Source organism: Vespula pensylvanica, chromosome 2 (assembly GCF_014466175.1).
Source record: "Vespula pensylvanica isolate Volc-1 chromosome 2, ASM1446617v1, whole genome shotgun sequence".
In the NCBI taxonomy this organism is placed as follows: domain Eukaryota; kingdom Metazoa; phylum Arthropoda; class Insecta; order Hymenoptera; family Vespidae; genus Vespula; species Vespula pensylvanica.
The window spans coordinates 3,600,474-3,619,568 of NC_057686.1; the positions used below are offsets into that span (position 1 = coordinate 3,600,474).

Sequence of the window (19,095 nt, forward strand, 5' to 3'; positions counted from 1 at the left end):
AAGAAATTCGACTTTTCTGATGCTTGTATATCTTTTGTAGCGAGAAAAAGAACATGCTTTCACATGCGCGATCGAAGGATCGTTTCCCGTAAGCTTTCCGAAATTCGTCCGTAGATTCGGCAAAGACGATAACAGCGAGGCCATTGGAGAATAATAAATACGAACCTTCGAAGAAAGTATCGCCGAAAGCAGCTGTCGCATCGGCTCGAGAGGTCGAACCACGCGCGCACGGCATTCGAACTTCGCGTGAGATAAGTACCAAATACCTTCGCGGCGTGTCCTACACGGAGTATGCATTTCTGCGTGCATGCGTGTACAAGTAAGTATAGCCTTTCGTTCTTTTCTCGCCAGGGACGAATTCGAGAAATTCGCTCGAGCTTACTGGCTGACCTCGCAATAAATAAGTAAATCGATATGGGACTCTTTCCTTTTTCGAATTAGTAATATATTTCAGCTATGAACGCGTTCATATAACGAACGATATCGATAAGACATATTTATCGGTATAATATGTTTCAGTATACAACTAATGTGATATATATATATATATATATATATATATATATATATATATATATATATATATGTAAAATACAAAACATTGCTCGTTTTATGGCGATACTTTGCTATTGATACAACACAGAGAATCGAATTTTCGATTAAAAAGATAATACTTACCAAAGTATCGCGTCGTAAATAAATCGTCAATGTCTAGGTACTAAATGATCCGAGTCTGCGAGGAGTCACGAAGTTAAGTGGGATCGACCGTCAAAAGGAAGGTTCAGCGCTCGTAGTCGGCTCGAAATCGCGCAATAGCCGCAACAACGCGCTTCTTCGGATCCGAAGGGTCGATTCGAAGGAGTACGGTTTACATTTACATGCTGGTACGTATCGGTTACATTAATTAAATAAAGTCTGAGGTCGTATCAGTGCGGCGTCCGAGTCCTAAAGGACGACAAAGTGGACGAAGAGAGTAAGAGGCGAGGGAGAAGGAAAGAATCGACTCGCTCGCGTTTATTGCAAACTCAGCCGACTCAACCAGTACGAGCAATAAGTCTGTCGCTCCTATCGAAACCCCGATCACGTAGACCCATCCACTTTGGTCCCGAATACTTGGCTTCTGAATACTTTTGCTTCCGAATGCTATTGCCCGTATTACATCCGTGTAAGAGACTCATCCTCGGTACTTATAGTTCGTTCTCTCTCTCTCTCTCTCTCTCTCTCTCTCTCTCTTTCTTTTTCTCCTTTTTCTCTCTTTGTCTTTCTCTTTCTCCATCGGATGACCGCTTCTGCTCTACCTCGTACCATTTGTAATTCGTTCTGGGCGATCTCGGCAACGTTGAGCCCGATAGTCCAAGAGACCACGATGTTTACGGTGAACGATCGACACCCCTCGATTAAACGACCACGTCCTCTCCGTGTAATTAACACGTCGAAAGTGGACCACCTGACCTCCCTTCTTCCCTCCTTCTCTCTCCTCCAACCGTTTTACGCTTGTTAAGTCGTTCGACGTAACTTCTCCACGAGGTGTTTCTACCGAGTACCGATTCCACTTGATTCGTAGAGTTTAATGTGGTTTCAACTACACTACCAACAGTTCTAGAATCCAATTAAACCGTTTTCATGGAATCGTGTAAAACTTACAATTCAGCACTTGTACAAACGTAACCGGCTGGTTTCTTATGCAAGATATCACTTGCAAGATTTCATGTCTAACTATAATAAATGATTTCCCTTGGCCTTCTATGATCGACTGCGCTCCTTTCTCACCTACGTACATCCTCCCGATTCTTCCGATAGGTCGACTTAGAAAGACTTAGATCGATCTCGTAATGCCCTGAGGCCACGATCAGAGTCTACGAAGAATAGGTACTTTCGAAAATGGCGGCTTCGTAACGCCACTTAAGGAAACTACTATTTGCTTTACGGATATACCTTGATTATCGATAGAACCGAGGGCACGCGCGGCTCAGGTGGGAAAAGGAAAAGAAATGGAGAGAGCTCGTGTTATTGACTCACAGGTTAATACGAACGCTTGGCGTTTCCGCAGGATACGTTCCGCAACTTGACGAAAGAACCGTTATGATTCTCCTTAGACTTCGCCCTGGCACGCATCGAACAACGTTCAATTTGTAAGTATGTATCTAATCAAAGGATGAAATAATGGCGCGCCTCGGGTGTGTCTGCCACGGAGGAAACCAATTTCTCCGAGTACTTTCTTCTTTCTCGAACCTTTCTATGGTGTCTAATTATCTATTGGAAAATCGTCGACCTGGAATTCGAGTTTTCGACGCTGCAAGCCAACCATTTTACAGATCTATATGTTCTCTAAGTTACAAGAAAAAGAGTACGTATTCCCTAGCGACTTCTATAAGATTCGATCGAGTTTGTTATATAAGATTTTTCAAGGAAAGTGGATTTTCTAGGAAAGTCGTTTATTTCTATATATTTAGAATTATATAGAGTAGATCAATTCATTTTTTTTTCTTCTTTTTTCTTTTTTTTTTTTTCTTTTTTACGACATTGAAAATAACGATAGCTCGAACAATAGTCATGACACGTCGATGAGATTATTTCGATATTCGATTGATTTCCATATTTCAAACGCGTATAAATATTTCTAATACACAATGATACTTTTTCCGATATGATAGGATAAAATTGGTGGAAAGGAAATTTTCTCCTATTGATGTGAAATCGACTGGTGTGCTATTATTGACTATCGGTATACATACGTATTCGGAACGTTCCTATTGAATAGGCACATTACGAATGGCAAACTATTCTCGATCATAGATACATCTGCGGTATTGTCGAAAATCATGATGATTGAGGGCAACGACTGGTAATTCAGAACACATCTGGTGGTTGGCCTTGTATCGTTTTTTTCGTCTCTCCCTTCTCTCTCTCTATCTCTTTACCTCTCTCTAATTTCTTTCTTTTTTCTTTTTTCATCGATCGTATACGAAGCCTCGACGTCGAATACGAAGATATTACGTTTCATCTTGCGGCTTGAGTTTGGTAAGAAATACGAGAGCTTTCCAAATCGCGAATACGATGATTGGCATAATTTTGTGAGAAACCGATCGAGAACGAAATTCTAATTGATATTCCGTAAAACGATTTAGTACCTAACCGAACTTATTACCGAACGTTTTCATCTGAACCAAATGAAGTGTGGTGTTACATCGGGGTGCAAAAAGAAGGATATGTAACAAGAAAGAGAGGGAGAGAGAGAGAGAGAGAGAGAGAGAGAGAGAGAGAGAGAGAGAGAGGAAAGACAATCTGGTCCGGAGGTAGTCGGCGTTGGTAACACCGTTGGGTGCCTTCCTTTTTGGCAAGCGAAACGAAACCGAGGACGTGCCATACGCGCCCCGACATTTTTATTATGGCAGTCGAATCGCGGGTTAAAAATTAAGGCGTCCGGACGGCGTGGTAATATCGCAAAGAAAAATATTTCAAAACGTCGACGGCAGTATCAAAGAGCGTTTAAGACCGCTTAATTCTCCTTGCTTTCGCCGAGCCAGCGTGGCGGTCCGCAGGAGCGAAGAGATCGAAAGAGAGAAGCAAAGAGTGAGAAGCAAAGTACGAAGAGCAGAAGGAACGAGCGGCAGCAGGTTGAGCGAGGAAACGACGTTGACAACCCCCTTACTAATGTACGTAATTCCTTATTCCACGGGCGTCATTTATAAAATGCCTGCGGCCAGCGCTCCTTCGGTTTCTCGAGATCCTGTAGGATAATTTGTTTGAAATTTGGTTCTGGAGATTAAGGAAAGTGTAACGCCTTGATTAATATCGCTGGACGAAAAGTAACGATCCTTTGGAGTCTCGCGAATCGAGGTTGAATTTGGCGAAACTACCGTGGTGGTAAACATCGATTATACTCGCTCGATTCTCTCCCCACCTTTCGCTTTCTCGAATCCGACGGATAATCCAAAGGTGAGAAAAGAAAGAAAAAAAAAAAAAATAAGAAAAAAATAAATCGATATAGCCATTCCTGGTAGAGTATCAAACGTGCGAACTGAAAACATCATCGAACGGATTCGATCCGACGACAAGATTCTAGAGATGTTTCATAACTTTCTCTTCAGAGAGAGAGAACCACCATAATTTCTCGCTAAATTCTATACTATTCAAAGGGAAATCAATTCGGTTCGATTCTCCGTGCGATCGAACGATTATGGATATCTCTAATAATAACTGTAATAAACTACGTCGTTCTACGTAGAAAAGAAAAGAAAAAAATTTATCGAACTATCTATCTATCTATCTTTCGAGCGAATTATCGGGAAAGAAAAAGGGTCGCTAGCTTAATCGTAGAAGGGAGTCGTAGCCCGTTATCTTACTCTCATACCGGTAGATCAACACGAAAATTAATCATCGTTTCGATGCTACATGTTCGGAGAAGAAGAAGAGGAAGGAGTAAAAGGACGACGACACTTTGTCAGATTACTTTTACCTCCGAAGAAGTTTTTCGTGCACCGGAGTCATTCGTTCGGAGTCTCCAAAGGCGGCACGTTTTTCTGCATAACGGAGATTACGAGTTGGTCCATTAAGAGCGCGTTCCTCGTTCAACTTAAGGTACGCGCTCGGGTACAATATGGTTGCTGATCACGAGAACATAGCACTTTCGAGTTGCTCTATAATCCTTGTACGGTGCATTGCGCCAGGGAGTATGTTGTCTCTGCCGCGATACCGTAATCGCTATTATGCGAATAGTCGAATCAATGGGGTTATTTTATCCTTCGGAGAGTATATAAATTTTATATAAATACTGGAACAAATTCAGGACCGAGATACACGTTAGCAAAAATCGTCGGATTAAAAAATCGAAAATGTATCTCGGATAAAATCTGATCGATCCACGCTTATTTATTATTCTCGTAAAATTCTAAAAAAGAAAAGAAGAAATGAGAAGGAGAGAAGAGAATTTATGTTAACTGCATTTATAATTTTTCTGAACTATAGGCGAGAACGAACGTATGTATTCGAATAGATGCAGCTCCAATTCGGAACCATGCGCAACTCTCTCTCTCTCTCTCTCGAATAACTTGTGCTACCATCTTAGGTGTTTAAGGATCTCCCGCTAGACGGTTATACACGTCCATTTCTGTTGCTCCTTGGGCCGCCGTTTCATATAAAATAAAGCGCACGATTCTGGCGCAGCACCGACGGCAGTATAAGATCGTAAGCAGAGACCGGCTTGGGAATTAACTTTGCTCCTGCGGTTCTTTGTAATCCGACTCCACGGCAGCATCCTCAATATACTCGACGCTAGGAACATCGTTTCGAGTGCCTTTGTGTCGGGGGTAAAGGAAAGACGTTGCCATTGCTATTGCGATGCTTTGCCCTTTAAAGGAACAAATAGTCTCGACTAAATCCGAGTCTATATAATTGTACGACGATCATGTTACTACAAAATTATTTTCCATAAACGTGATCGATGTTGAATTAAAGAAAATGAAATATACGCAAGATTCTCTTTGATACGAAGTCGACGATAAGAAAAGGATCTTTAAAAAATGAGAATCTATGAATATGTTGATCATTTTAAAAAGGGCGAGCCGAAGGCGTGGTGGCATCGTACATGTTGTTACATCCTTCGTGCGAACTACGGTTATCGAATTCTTCAAGTCCGAAGAAGATGGAGATGAGAGAAAATGTGAGTTTCGTTGTACGGTCCTCTCACGAGTCATCGGTTCCCATAAGTATTGAAATATTTCCGATGGAATTCCCATAGAGCTCAAGCTTGAATATACGAACGAACGAACGTTTACACCCCCTTCATCCGGACACCATTCACCGCTGGGATTCATAATTCTTTTCTCGAAAGTTTTTTCATCGACATTTTCACCTTTTTCGCGAATCGACGCGAGAACTTCCGTCCGGAGCATCTCTTTTTCTCTTCACATTATTCTCTCCGTTTTTATCCTTCCGTTCTTTTCTTTCCTAAAACGAGAACAGACCGGAGATATTTAAAATAGATTGCTCATCGAGTTTAAAAAAAGTCTCTATTGTTTCTCTATTATTTTTTCAAAGTGATATCTCTAGAATCGATTTATTGCCACAATCGAGAGGTTTGAAAACATTCTGCAATTAATTAAACAATGTTTAAGATCAAGTATCGAATGTTTATTCGTATAATTTTAAGTAATTAGTTATTACAACCTACTGTACAGTTTTCATTCTTGTTTGATTGACTTCTCAATCTTGATAAAGAGATAAAGAGGGAGAGGGAGAGAGAGAGAGAGAGAGTTAAAGGGGAGACTGAAAGGGTTTATGTACCTACTGTATGGAGTTTCATTGTTTACGTAGTGTCAAGCTTACGACGGTTTAGGGAAGAGTAATTTGTCAACGGACGTTGAAGCTTCCACGAGCTGATTTCGACGACGCAAACACATCCCGACAGCTTTACAAATTTCCGACGTAGCCAGCTTGACGTTCACTGTTACCAAACCGATTGATTTGCGCGATTATTTACCAGGAGGAAAAGAGAAGAAGGAAACGCAACAAGAGATAGAGAAAGACGGCTTCGTTGTTGTCTAGAAATCTCCGTGGCGTCGAAGCGCGACGTTAGAAACGAGCCTATCTCTCGCCTTTTGTATGCTAATCGAAATCGTATCTATCGATTTTGTCACTCCATACAAAAGAGGCAAGACCGACGCGAGATCTTATTTCGAAGTGTTCACGTAATCGCGTGAGCGATTGTCTCGTCATCGAGAGTATACAACACTTTCCAGAATCGATTTATCACAATTTCGAAATAATAATCGTATGTAAAAAGTTTCTAGCGAGCTAGCGGCGCAAAACTTGTTTACTTGATGGAAATGACTAGATGACTTTTTTCAGCGGAATATCATAATCAACGTGTGACTAACGTTAAAAAAAAAAAAAAAAGAAAGAAAAAAATATAACTCTTTCACGAAACATTTATATAGGAAAAAGAGGGTAAACATAAAAAACGAGGCGAATCCACGCGATTATCAAGATATATTTAAACCGAAAAGATACTCGAAAGTTCGCTCGCGACAAAGCACGAGCAAACGTTTGCAGGATCTCTCACGACGTTCAACTCGTTGGACGTCCAACGATTTCTTCGACCTTCAAGAGTACCAATCTTTGGTCGAGACGAGAAGGGTCAAGGGTCGTCGAGAACGGTGAGTTTCGCTCGAGTGTCCAAAGTAAGAGGGAAAAAAGCAAGCTGTTCGATTTAGAAAAGCGTTACAGCGTTAGGAAGTAGCGCCGAACTCTTCTGTCACGAGATCGATAAATCTTTATAAACTGTTTCTGTCCTGAGCGCAACAACGGCTCTGGTTGGCTAGCCCCCGTTGCCCGTCGAACGGCCGCCGCCACCCATTTATTCTGGACGCTCGCCATCGGAGACAGAGTCCGGAGTTTGGGCTTTTATCGGATCCTGCGGTCTCGCGCAATGATTGCAGTTTTAATCAACGTTCCACCGTGCCCGTTTTGCTATCTGTCAGTGAAACAACTACCAACTACCTCCAGGATGAGCTCGAGCGTGCTCACACGCGACTATGCGATACCGTGCGGAGAGTCGCGATTACGATAATCGTATTGATTGTTTACGAAGCAGCCTTCCCAACGGAAGGTCTAAATTAATTCGATTTCAAATCGAAAGGTCATCGAGTAACGTGCGAATACCTCGAAAAATAGGAGAGAAATTTTCACGTTGAATTTCCATTTATTCTCGCGGTAAAATGATCTAATTCTACGATGAAATTCTAATTTAAAAAACAAAACAAATAAAAAAGTAATTCAACGCGATATTCCTCGCGTCTGTATGGTATATTTCATTCCGATCGTTTCTAACTTCTACGATCGTTATTACTCGTAATGAGATGTAAAGGAGTCAAGGTCCTTTCTATGTTCCATGATCCTTCGTAGGGAGCGAAAACCACGTTCGGAACCACCGAAGAAGATATTTTTCGTACGAATTCGTCTCAGAAAGGTACCCTTATACATCGTCAAAGTAATTCTCTCATCACGCGAGCACTACGATGTAATTTCCTCGAATGATTTATGATCGCTGTAATGGCCGAACGAAGGTTATGATCCCGGCGAGATCTTCTGGAATCGATCGAAGTCGAGGCCAGCCAGCCAGCCAACCAGCCAGCCGGCCGGCAGACCGTGGCACACGAACCTTCGAATCGTTGGGGAAATAATAAACAAACGAGGCTGACTTATTCGCGACAATACGGGCTAATGGAAAACTTGCCTTAACTTCGATGACTCTTCCAGAGCTAATTAAATTCCATTTGCTCATCAATCCTGCGAGAAGATTAAATTAATCGTTCGTGAATATTATTGAGAGAGATAGCGTCCGCGTCGATACTTACGAGACTTCTCATAGAGAATTTATCTCGAGGAAAGCAAACCGGCTTGCGTAATAGACTGGAGACGCGTAACGTAGTAAATCCTTTTGGGTATAAGCGAAAAGGATACAAGAAAGAATATATAAGCAAGATTTACTCGAGAGACAATTGTACGACCGGCTAGTCTCCTATTTCACCGCGCCTCATCGCGCGTCAGAAATCATTTATCTGGCGCCAGGCATAGTGCATGGTTGTCATTATATCGGAATCAGCTCGAGCTGATTACAAAGTAAGCTCGCATACAAGCATCGTCGGAACATGAACCCAAAAATCACGAAACCAAATGTTTTATTCGTATCGATTCGATTGCAATGCAATTTTCATTGAATTCCAGATATCTAGACGTGGTATATAAAGGTCAAAAAAATGATAAAAAGAAAAAATGTTCTTTCTCTCTCGTAAGCTAGCCGACACGTCCGATCAACGAACAACAGTTCGCCGATAAAAGTGATTGTTGACGGATTTGCTTTTAAGCCTGGGAGGTATTGCTCGCGCATATAATACCTATTATTGTAACAGACGACGACGACTTTCTGCAGTGTCATGTGTCTCTAGGCGAACACGAGTAACTCGATCGACCGATCGATCTCGATTTTCAGTCATTTTGACATAAGAAATTTGAATAAAACATCTCATAGATATCTCGTGATGCCTGACATTTTTTTCTTGAATCAATATCGATCCGAAGTCGATGAATGATCGATCGTTTTTCGAGTATCAAAGTACATAGATAATTGCGTCTTCTAACATCGTCCAAATAACAGTAAACCTAAGATAATTTTCCTAGGAGACGTAGGTGGATAAATCAAACTTCTGATCGATGCACGGAAAGGTAATTTTCATTTACGCTTGGCTCTCGACAACGAACACATATACATAGATACAGTCAACGTTGGCATCAACAGGAGCGTTCGCGGTCTAATCAGTAGTGTTGCTTAGAACCGCAAAATTATGGACGGTAAAGGTAAAATGCGCTACGAAACGGGTGAGTTGTACACTTAGGAGCTGCTCGCGTACGCGTTCTCACGCATTCGAACGCGCACAAATGAACTCGAAGATGGTCGGTTAATGGGTGCTTAGAGGTTGATAGCCTTGTGTGGAAAACGGTGGATACTTCTTCTCTTACTATTTCCCCTTTTTCCCTTAGTTATTTAAAATTTTTTATTACTACTCTTCGATCGTTTTATCACACCGTCTATACCAATTTTGTTTGCAGATATCTATTGCAATGGTCTGTGGAAAAACTTGATACGATCATAAAAAGTTGAGTCTGTAATTTGTACTTATTGTTAAAGATAGAAGGAAGAAAAGAAAGAGAAACAAAGAATAGTAATTCAAGGAAATTCCAAAAGACGATTGTCTAATCCCGATAACAAGATAAGAGTGGAAAGATACCGAAGAACTTAGGTAAGTACGGTACGCTAAGACGATAGAAAAGTTTTTTCTTTACCACAGGGTCGAGTGGCCGGCTAGTCGCGAAAACTCCGCGACGAAAGTTTGCTCTTAATTAAGGTAATGGTATCCATTGCACACAATTCGAGCTGATTGTAAGGGGAGGATGGAACGTGGAGTCGGCGCAACCGTACTCGAAGGGAAAGATAGGAGAGAGAGAGAGAGAGAGAGACAGAGAGAGATAGAGACAGAGACAGAGACAGAGATAGAGCGAGAAAGAGAGAGAGAGAGAGAGCTTTAATCTGTACACCCTTTCTGCAAGTTCCTAGTACACAGACAGTCCGTTAGTTCGGCTTGCTACCGTGAGAGTAAATAGGGTACTTCGGTACGGTCACTACATTTCACTAGCACGTTTACAACCTCCTGTTTGTATAGATCGAAATGCAATTTACCACATTGCCATCGACGCAACGTCGCGCTTTGACCACGCTTGCACACACTACATATACTACTTTTCTGATCACTTCTATCTGCCTTATTGCGTTTTAATTACGCCGACGACGACTACGATGGCGATGACAAGGGCGACGAAGAGAAAGAGGACGTTGATTTAGGTCGGAATCAACTCGTCTCGTATAGGGCGTGCCTTTATCCTTCAAATTTGTTTCAACGTCATATACTCGAATACATTTTATTGCAATCAGTAAATCTTACAATAAAAAAAATGATATAAAGGAAAGAAAAGAAAAATATGCGGATGTCTAATTGAAATAAATGTTCGTTATGTTCGTACAAATAAAAATATCGTGTTTACTCTGGCAGCAGTTAATTCCGTATTCTCGAGTATTTTCTCGAGCATTCTCGAGGATCTTAATTGCACTCGGGACGATCGAGCGTACTCCGAAAATTTCAGATCATCGAAATTCGGTCTTAAGTAATTACCCGGTGTGTCTTCGATTCCTGAATTACGCGTATGTATTTACTTTGTTTCAACAGAGTGGAAAACCTATATAGATATATAAGTTTGTACGTAGATAGTTATCCTTTCGTATCCTTTCTCCGAAGAAATCCTCATTTGAACTCGGTGAACCAAGGAGAGTGAACCAGAAGAGGGAAGCGAAATCCTATAAATACATAGAAATGAGAAGTAGAGTAAAAGCAATTCGTATTTCATTAATAAAGCGAATGTGAAGTAATTTTATACCTTTTCGAGTAATTTCATATATACTCACTAGATACATATATTCGAAATTTTATAATCAAATGCTAACGTAAATATCGATTATTACTCTTTACTACTTTTCCATTAATATAAATATAATTTCGGTCGAAACAATTCATTGCTCTTTAATATACAAATATATGAAAGATATTACCTATAACTAAGTTAAAGATTTTACGTATCTCTACGGGAAATAAAATATAAATATCCTCGAAACGTTAGTAAGCTTGATAACTTAAGACGTAAAATAAACAATGAAAATAATTAGAAAAAGATACTACGTACTTGTTACACGCGTACATTAGCACGATAAAAAAGAAAACATAAGGAAAAACAAAATATAAACATCCGAGAACTTGAAAACACAAGCGAAGGAACATTGTTTAATTCGAGCAAAGCAAAACAAAAGGATATTTTTTTATTAACTTTAGGATCTCTGGAAGAGGCAGCCAAGGACGATAATGGTACGAATGAAGAAAAGATACACAAAGGAGTGACCATGTCACGGTCGAAGAAACGACGAAGAGAATGTGCGTTGTGTGCGTGTGTGTCAGTAGTGCGCGCGCGACGGAGAGAGGGGAGAGGCAGTTGAGGTGAAGATGGAAGGGGAAAGGGTAAAGAGGGAGAGAGAAAGAGCAGAGGCCTTCTAGGCTTGCCTTCCTCTGGCGCCGCACGGCGCGCTAGTTTCGGCTTGCCGCTCCGACGCGACGGTCATCCTATTTGAAGCGGTTGCCGACTTCCACGTGGAGGCGGTTAACCGAAACGCGTCCTCCGTTGTTTACGCCAGTTGTTTCTTGCCTACATTTTTTCTGTTTTTCTCGTTTCTTTCTTTTTCTTTTTTTTTTATCGAAAATTATTTTTACGGAAATCATTCCCTCGAGATCGTTTCCTGACTTCCTGACTTCCCTTCGAGTGACGCGTATATTTCGCGAAGGATAAAGTTAACGTTGCAAAAGTGATATTTGAAATGTGTTGGACTTACGAAAGAGAGAAAGAGAGAGAGTGACAGTGATAGTATAAAACGACAAGAGAAATAAATAATAGAGAATTTGTTACTTAAAGATTAACGCGTGAACGTAAAGATCGTAACGCGATTCGAAGCGCGTTCTTCGTGTTTGTTTTACTTTCAACGTATTTAATATTATATATATATATATATATATATATATATATATATATATGTATATGTATATATATATACATAAATATATATATATATATGTGTAGATTAATGTATATATTTAAGTACATAGAGTGAGACTCGTAAAAATAACGTGTGCGAAAATAGTGAGGTTATCGAAAATTCGGTATTTGGATTACCCATTTGGAGTCTTCCTCTTGTGTCCCCGCAGCTGCTTGGAAACTTGGAAGGGAAATACCTATCTTCGAGTGGCCGAACAAAGGAAAGGAACGAAGAAGAAAGGAGCCCTTCGTGGGACAAGGACAACGTTCGTACAAGGTTTGTGCGTTCTTTCTTACGTGCGTGTCCATTGCTCTGGATAAAAAATATATCTTCGGAAGATCGTCGTTTCGACCAATAAATAAATAAAGAAATAAAAATAATAAAAAAAAATAAATAAATAAAAAAAGAAATAAATAAATAAACGTGAACGGTGAAAGTGAAAATTTCATTTTATAACTTGATGCGTATTAGAACGTATAAATATATAAAAATAGGTAAATAAGGATCCACTCTAAATCGTTGAGATCGTTCTAGTCTGGCGGCTTCGCGCTTCATTACGCAAAATGGCGTCGTCGATGGAGCGTGCGTGTCTTTCTCTCTCTCTCTTTCTTTCTCCCCTCCCTTTCTCTCTTTCTATCTCTGTCTCTCTCTTTCTCTCTCGCTCGCTCTCTCTCTCTCGCTCTCTTTCTGTATCTCTGCGACTTATGGAAGAAGTTTTCTTCACCGCAAGACGCGGAACCGTTCGCGTGAAATCGTTGATCGTTCGTTTCGACGAGAGTTCTCGCCGTTAGCTTCTTTTATGGGAATTCGATGCGAGCGAGAAAAGGACGATGATTTTGCGAGAATCGTGTGCGAGTTAAACGACCGAACGGAACGGTGCGTAAAAAGGATCGGACATTTCGTTCGTTTTTCCATTCCGCAATCGAGAAAGAAAAGTGGAAGAACATTGGTGCGTTTGGATGGAAAGAAGTTTCTATTCTATCGAAGTAGAATGGGAATCGAGTTAAATCGTCGATTTCTGTGTTTCCTTTCAAATCTAGAATGTAGAATAAAAGTTCATGCAAATTCTATCAGGTGTGTGTTACCACAAGCCGAAGTTATAACCGTAAGAATTCAAGTGTAGAGACGGAGAGAAGGAATGCCCCTTTTCTTCGAATCCCGTTCGATCAGACGTGTTCGACTATAATCAAAGTAGACGAAGAACGACTTCTTTCTCTCTTTCTCTCCGATATTTGCTTTAAAATATATTTCGTCGACTTACTATCGGCGGAAGTTTTGCGATCGTGAACTTTGGTGATAACCTTCACCTTTGAAAATGATTTACATATGCGACATTAGAAATGTATAACAAAATATTTTTAAGCGCGTATCATTGGAAAAAGTAGTTTCAATGTGTTAATTATCTTAATTGTTAACTACTTTAATGTATAAATTTATATATGTGATTCGTGTTGAATCGTTTAAAATTTTAAAGCTCATCTAATTTAGTGAATTAGATCAAACGAAAGTTTATCGCTTGAGAAAATGTGTCGCGTTATCGGTCGAATTCTAAGAAGGAGCGTATACGTAAGAAGCAAGAAGATATGTATTTCGTGTGGTGGGTAATCTCGATTCGTTTTTGAGTTTCTCTTGCAGCACGAAGCGATTATTTTACCTTCGGAGTCGAGACTGAGAGGCTGGAGAGCGAGTACAGGCAAGCAGACCGAGGCAGGAACGGATTAACTCTAGGGGCCCCATGAATCCTTTCCGGTCATCATTTTTCAAGATTTTTAAAAAATAATTTTGAACAAAATTTGCAAAAATGTCATTTCGTATTTCAATTGTTTTTATTAAGTAGAACAAATTTCCTAAGGATCTATGAAATTTTGTAATCAGAATAATTATTATTTGTTAACTTTTCTATGTACATAGATAAATATTCGAGCTTAATTGCACGAGATAATTAACGAGGTTTGTTGATTCAGTTTCGTTACTTTTGCGTTTAGTTTAACGTTGTATAAGTAAATATATTGGAGCAGGGTATGTAACGAAGTAAACACGTAACTGAGCGGACAGGCGGCTTCTTTGTTCGTCGGCAGTTTGGTCGTAGGATATTTTGGGTTTCCGGTAATCGTGAGATGAACAGGCATGATGGTACCTGTCCCGCTTGTTTTCATTAACTACGTTTGCTGATACGATGTTTTTACCGAGGACATCGAGAACGCGTACGGCTCATGGCAGTGTCAACAAACTCATGGCTTGGTCTTCTTCGTAGCTGCTCGAGATCTCCTATTTCATCTGGCAACATTCGACAAGATCTTTCGACTTTGAAAGCAAACAAAATTCTGCCATACCTTTTTATATTTCCATCATCTATTTTCGTCGTCATTGTAAATAATCTTACTTTTAACGTAATTCCGTATAATTTACAATATGTGATCGATATCATAATTAATCTATAATTTTCGATAATTACATAGGACTATAGCGATATCTATCTAGATAAAACGATTCGTTGTATTAGCAACTTGTAATAGAAGGTTTCATTTCTAATGAAAAATCGAGTAAGTGCTCCTGTGGAAGTGGAAGCAAAGATTTTATTCCACAAAAATCTGAAATTTCGATTTAAACCTTATTAGACATCAAATGGACGTGAATTGAAGTACATGAAAAAAAAAAAAAAAAACAAGTTAATCAAAATTGGTCGAGACGAACGTATTCAATTCGATGGATTATGTCGGTTGGATAGAGAACAATGCGCTTGAATAGTGAGATAGAAAGAGAGAGAGGGAGAGAGAAAGGGAACAAATTATTCCGGTCGATTATTGCTCTAGGAAAAACGCGTAAAAGATAGGCATCGATGGTAGCGTGAGAAATAAATTGCTACGTTCGTTCCTTCCTCGGACGGTGAAATCCTTTGACTCTTAAGTTCGTTATGACGCGAGACAAGTTTGGTTCTTGGTGAGAAACCAGTTCTCGAAATTTTTTCCATCTAGCCTTGGCCAGAAAAGCATCGAACGGCATTCGTCGGAAGGTCGAGAGCGGTCTTGTCTCCCTCGAGCGAGGTGTCTGTTGCTACCACGACGACGTTCCTTCTTCTATTGCTGCTGTTAAACGACCATAGTTTAACACTACCGTTGGCGTTCCGCACTAATCGATAGTAATTTTGCTTAGGAGGCAGGTTCGATACTTCATCCGGTTTATTTCTTGCATTCCACAAAGCGTATGCGCACCGCGAAGCTCTTTTTACATTCGATTAGTAATTTTCTCCTTTTGCTTAAAGTCCAACGTCGATTTGTTGGATATCCTCGAATAAAGGAAAATTTAACTGCCGGTCTTCTCGAATTTTATGTTCAAGCTTCTCTGTCGTAGAAGCCTACGCGCGAAGACTATTCCCTTTCCTTCTTCTCTCCTAGGTTTCTTTTATTCCTTTTTCTACCGACATAGAATCCGTAGAAAATAGGAAGCGAGATCCTTTCGCTGAAAAATGGTCGTATGGCTAGACGTGGACAATTCTAATTTTCCGAGAGTAACTGGGATCTTGAGAGGCCAAGCTTGGAAAGAAGATGGAAGGAAAACCGTAACACGCAGGACACTCGTAGAATAGGGAATTGCCACGAGAAGATACCGTTTCTTCCGTCGAAATGGAAAGAACGTCGGAACTGGAGCTTGATTAAAATTTATGCTTTAGAACGAGAAGATTAACGATCGGACAACGGATTGAAGAAAATCTGTTCGAGACGACTAAGAAATATCAGACGTAGTAACGTGTTCTCGGAATGAATTGAAATATAGGAAGTTTTATAAAATAATACGAAATTCGATATTTTGGCGTCTTCATTATGTTCAGAAATAACTTCAAAACGAATTTATACGAATTCGAGAAGAAAGAGCCATTAATATCGTCCGTGTTCATCGTTTCGACGAGGAAAAAAAAAGTAGCTATAAAGTTCTTGCCGTAGTTCACGAGTGACTGACTAACGACGTCTCGTTGATAGCACTCGTTTAATCCTCGTAAAAGTATCTTGGAGCTATTATCGAAGCTGACGAGGAGGAGAAAGAGGAGAATGGCGACGACGGTGAAAGACGAGCCTATACGTAGACTAAGCGTATATAAACTCCGTGAAAGTAGTCAGGTTTCCACGGGTGCTTTGACCTGGCCCGTCGTTCGTGTCCGTATGTTAAGGAGGCTTCGTTAATTGCAGCGAATGCGCTCGCGCGATTACGACAGAGACAGGTGGTCGGCGATTAGCCATTGTCTGTCCTAGAAACACACGCCGCCTCTCTCGAACAGATACACCTAAAGCCATCGAGTGGAGTAGATAAGTGCTGATTAATGTACTTGAGCTGCGATGCTGCGAGGCAATGCCTTTCGATCGACTTGCATGGAACTAAATCTCCTGGAAGAATTAGCTTCTTCTTCGTTATCGCTTCGAAGTAGAAGCCATCGGTAATAGTAGGAGCAATGGTAGTGTTGGTGGTACTAAACGAAGAGGAGAAAGAAGAAAAAAGAAGAAGAAGTAATCTCGGATGCTCCGGAGTCTTTAGCCCGAATGCGCCTGTCTTTCGAGATGAGGATTAATGACGTAGAGACGTGGCGAATGCGATCCTCCGAATACGAAGTGAAAAAAAGCTTTAAGAAGCCTAGGAAAATCCTTGTCGCATCTTTTTCTCATTCTCTCTGGGGTCGTGTGCGATCGTAAAATGAAGCACGTCGGTGAATATGTCCGTCGGTGAAAGATCGGCTCGAAAGTATAAAAGCCCTACCGCGTCCCGATTCTCAAGAGCAGCTGCCACGATCCTTCATTCTCTGCGTCCAGAACACGTTGATCCTCGAGACTAAGGGTAATTTTCTGAGGGTGGGAGAGAGAGAAAGAGAAAAGAGAAATCCCTTTGCTCCTCTTCTGCTCTCGTGCGATAATACTTGTCGCTTCACATTTTTCTTACAAGAAAAACACGTGCGTTTCTCCCTTTCTTTCTTTTTATCTCTAGTAACTCGAAAATATCCAATGAGTTAATTTATTCGTTGACAGATTTTCGAAACGACTTCGGACGATAGATATACGAGAGATTTTTCCTAAGAAATAAATTGTTTATTCCGTCGATTCCAACAGGCGGATATTTATTATTGAATTAATCCGATGAGTTAAGTAGTCACGGTAATGAACGTGATAAAAGGAAAGCGATTTTATTGAAAGGCGTCTTTGTACGTTTCACGATATGTCTTCCTTGAATTTTCTTAGATCGAGCAAAGATTCCGCATCCTTGCGTTCTTTTATTTTTTAAGATAAAATGATGAACGAAATGATTACGAAGAATAAAGGAATATAGTTATCGTTCGTTTAACGCGTTATCGCGAATAACTACTTACGCGCACTCGTACTCGCATTCGAGCTAAAGCAAAGTTACGCGAGCTTGTCTATAAACACAGACCGGCGAAAATGTCACTCTCTCTCTCTCTCTCTCTCTCTCTCTCTCTCTCTCTCTCCCTCCCTCTCCCTTCCCCCTCTCTCTCTTTTGTGCGTGTCTAGCAAGTTTCTCCTTCTCTCGTCCTTAGCTACAAACCCGAAGCAAACTTGCCTCCACTCACGTCGTAAGCAGAGCATGAAAAAGACGAGGAACGGAGCAACACGTGCACCTACGGAGAAAAGAACTCGGGAAACGTAGTCTACGAATTGAGAAAATGTCCGTCTGTACGCGTGCTTGCGTCTACGAAAAGTTTTGTTTCTAAGACTCGTTAACGTTTGAATTCGTTTCTTTACGCTTTTACGTGTAATTATTACTCGAGCTTATTTCTTTTTAAAAGGTCCTTTCCAGCAAGAATTTTTTCATGAAAATTCGACCTCTTCGACTTTCTAATTTAATAACGTAATTAAGAATAGACTTGCTATAGGCTAGAGCTAAAATGATACGAAAGTCAATGATTTATGTGTACCATTCTTAACATATATCATTTTTATGCCCGGATAAAGTCGAATTGAATTTATCTAATGAATTTCTCTATAACGATTTATCTTGAGAATCGAACGGTGTTTTTCCGAAATTAAGACCGACATTAAATCTCTCGTTTTACCTTTTAAATGCTAACTAGCTACAGCTTCATCTTTAACATTAACTTCTTCTGTTTGACAGGGAAGAGAAATGTCGTAGAAGATTGATATTATTGTTGTTAAAGAAACTTGTTAGATGAGTTGGGAGGATATGTTCGAAACATCGGTTTTGAGGAGAGGAGTCGTAGTTGAGAAGGAGTCGAGTGCTTTGTCGCGAACGTCTCGATGTTATCGTTTCGTAACTTTTGATAGACTTTCGAACGATAACTCGATGTCGCCTTTGGATTAAATGTGTGCGAAGTGCCAGAAAGTGGAGAAGAGAAGATGGATGGTAAAACGTCACTTCTATTGTAGACGGCATTTGCATCGGTTGAAAATGTCACGCCATAGAAATAACAGTAGCTTACGAGTCTTAAGGAGGAGAAACGATGGAAATTCGTCGTTCGCCGCGAGCTCGAATTTACGAGAAAGCATTTCCATTGTTTTCGAGTTCTAACTGCGCGAGTATAGAAACGTCTTTAAAGATTAAGTTTGTCACAGTAGAACGAACGACGTTCACCGAGCATCTTACGTCTAAAATTTAGATGAAATCGTTGAATTAGAATCTTATGATATTCGAAACGTTTGGAATATCGTATCATTAATATCGCTTAACTATTATTATTATAAGATATGTAGGGACTCGTTTCGCTACAGCGTCTCTTTGAAATTTATAGAAGACTTCTTTTTAATAGACCTTCTCATGAAGCAGAGTTCCGATAACCTCGTAACCGCAGCAGGTATAAGCTTTTCTATGCACGCATACCTGTTTACCAAGCGTTCGACAAACTCGCTTCTTCTCATAATTCTCACGGAGAATTTCGACCGGTAGACGAA

General features: G+C 40.3%; 1 protein-coding gene across 9 annotated transcripts in view; it reads left to right on the plus strand.

The window, feature by feature from the left end:
* The first annotated feature begins 11,668 nt into the window (after positions 1-11,668).
* The window catches only part of LOC122627249 (fat-like cadherin-related tumor suppressor homolog), a 290,885-nt gene continuing 283,458 nt past the window's right edge, over positions 11,669-19,095 (plus strand). For 8 of the 9 annotated variants that reach the window (XM_043808257.1, XM_043808256.1, XM_043808255.1 and 5 more), the window contains exon 1: positions 12,201-12,466. The gene's annotated coding sequence lies outside the window, so the exon portion shown is untranslated. Of the gene's footprint in view, positions 12,139-12,200; positions 12,467-19,095 lie in introns of those variants that run through there. The other variant, XM_043808258.1, reaches the window with a different exon arrangement.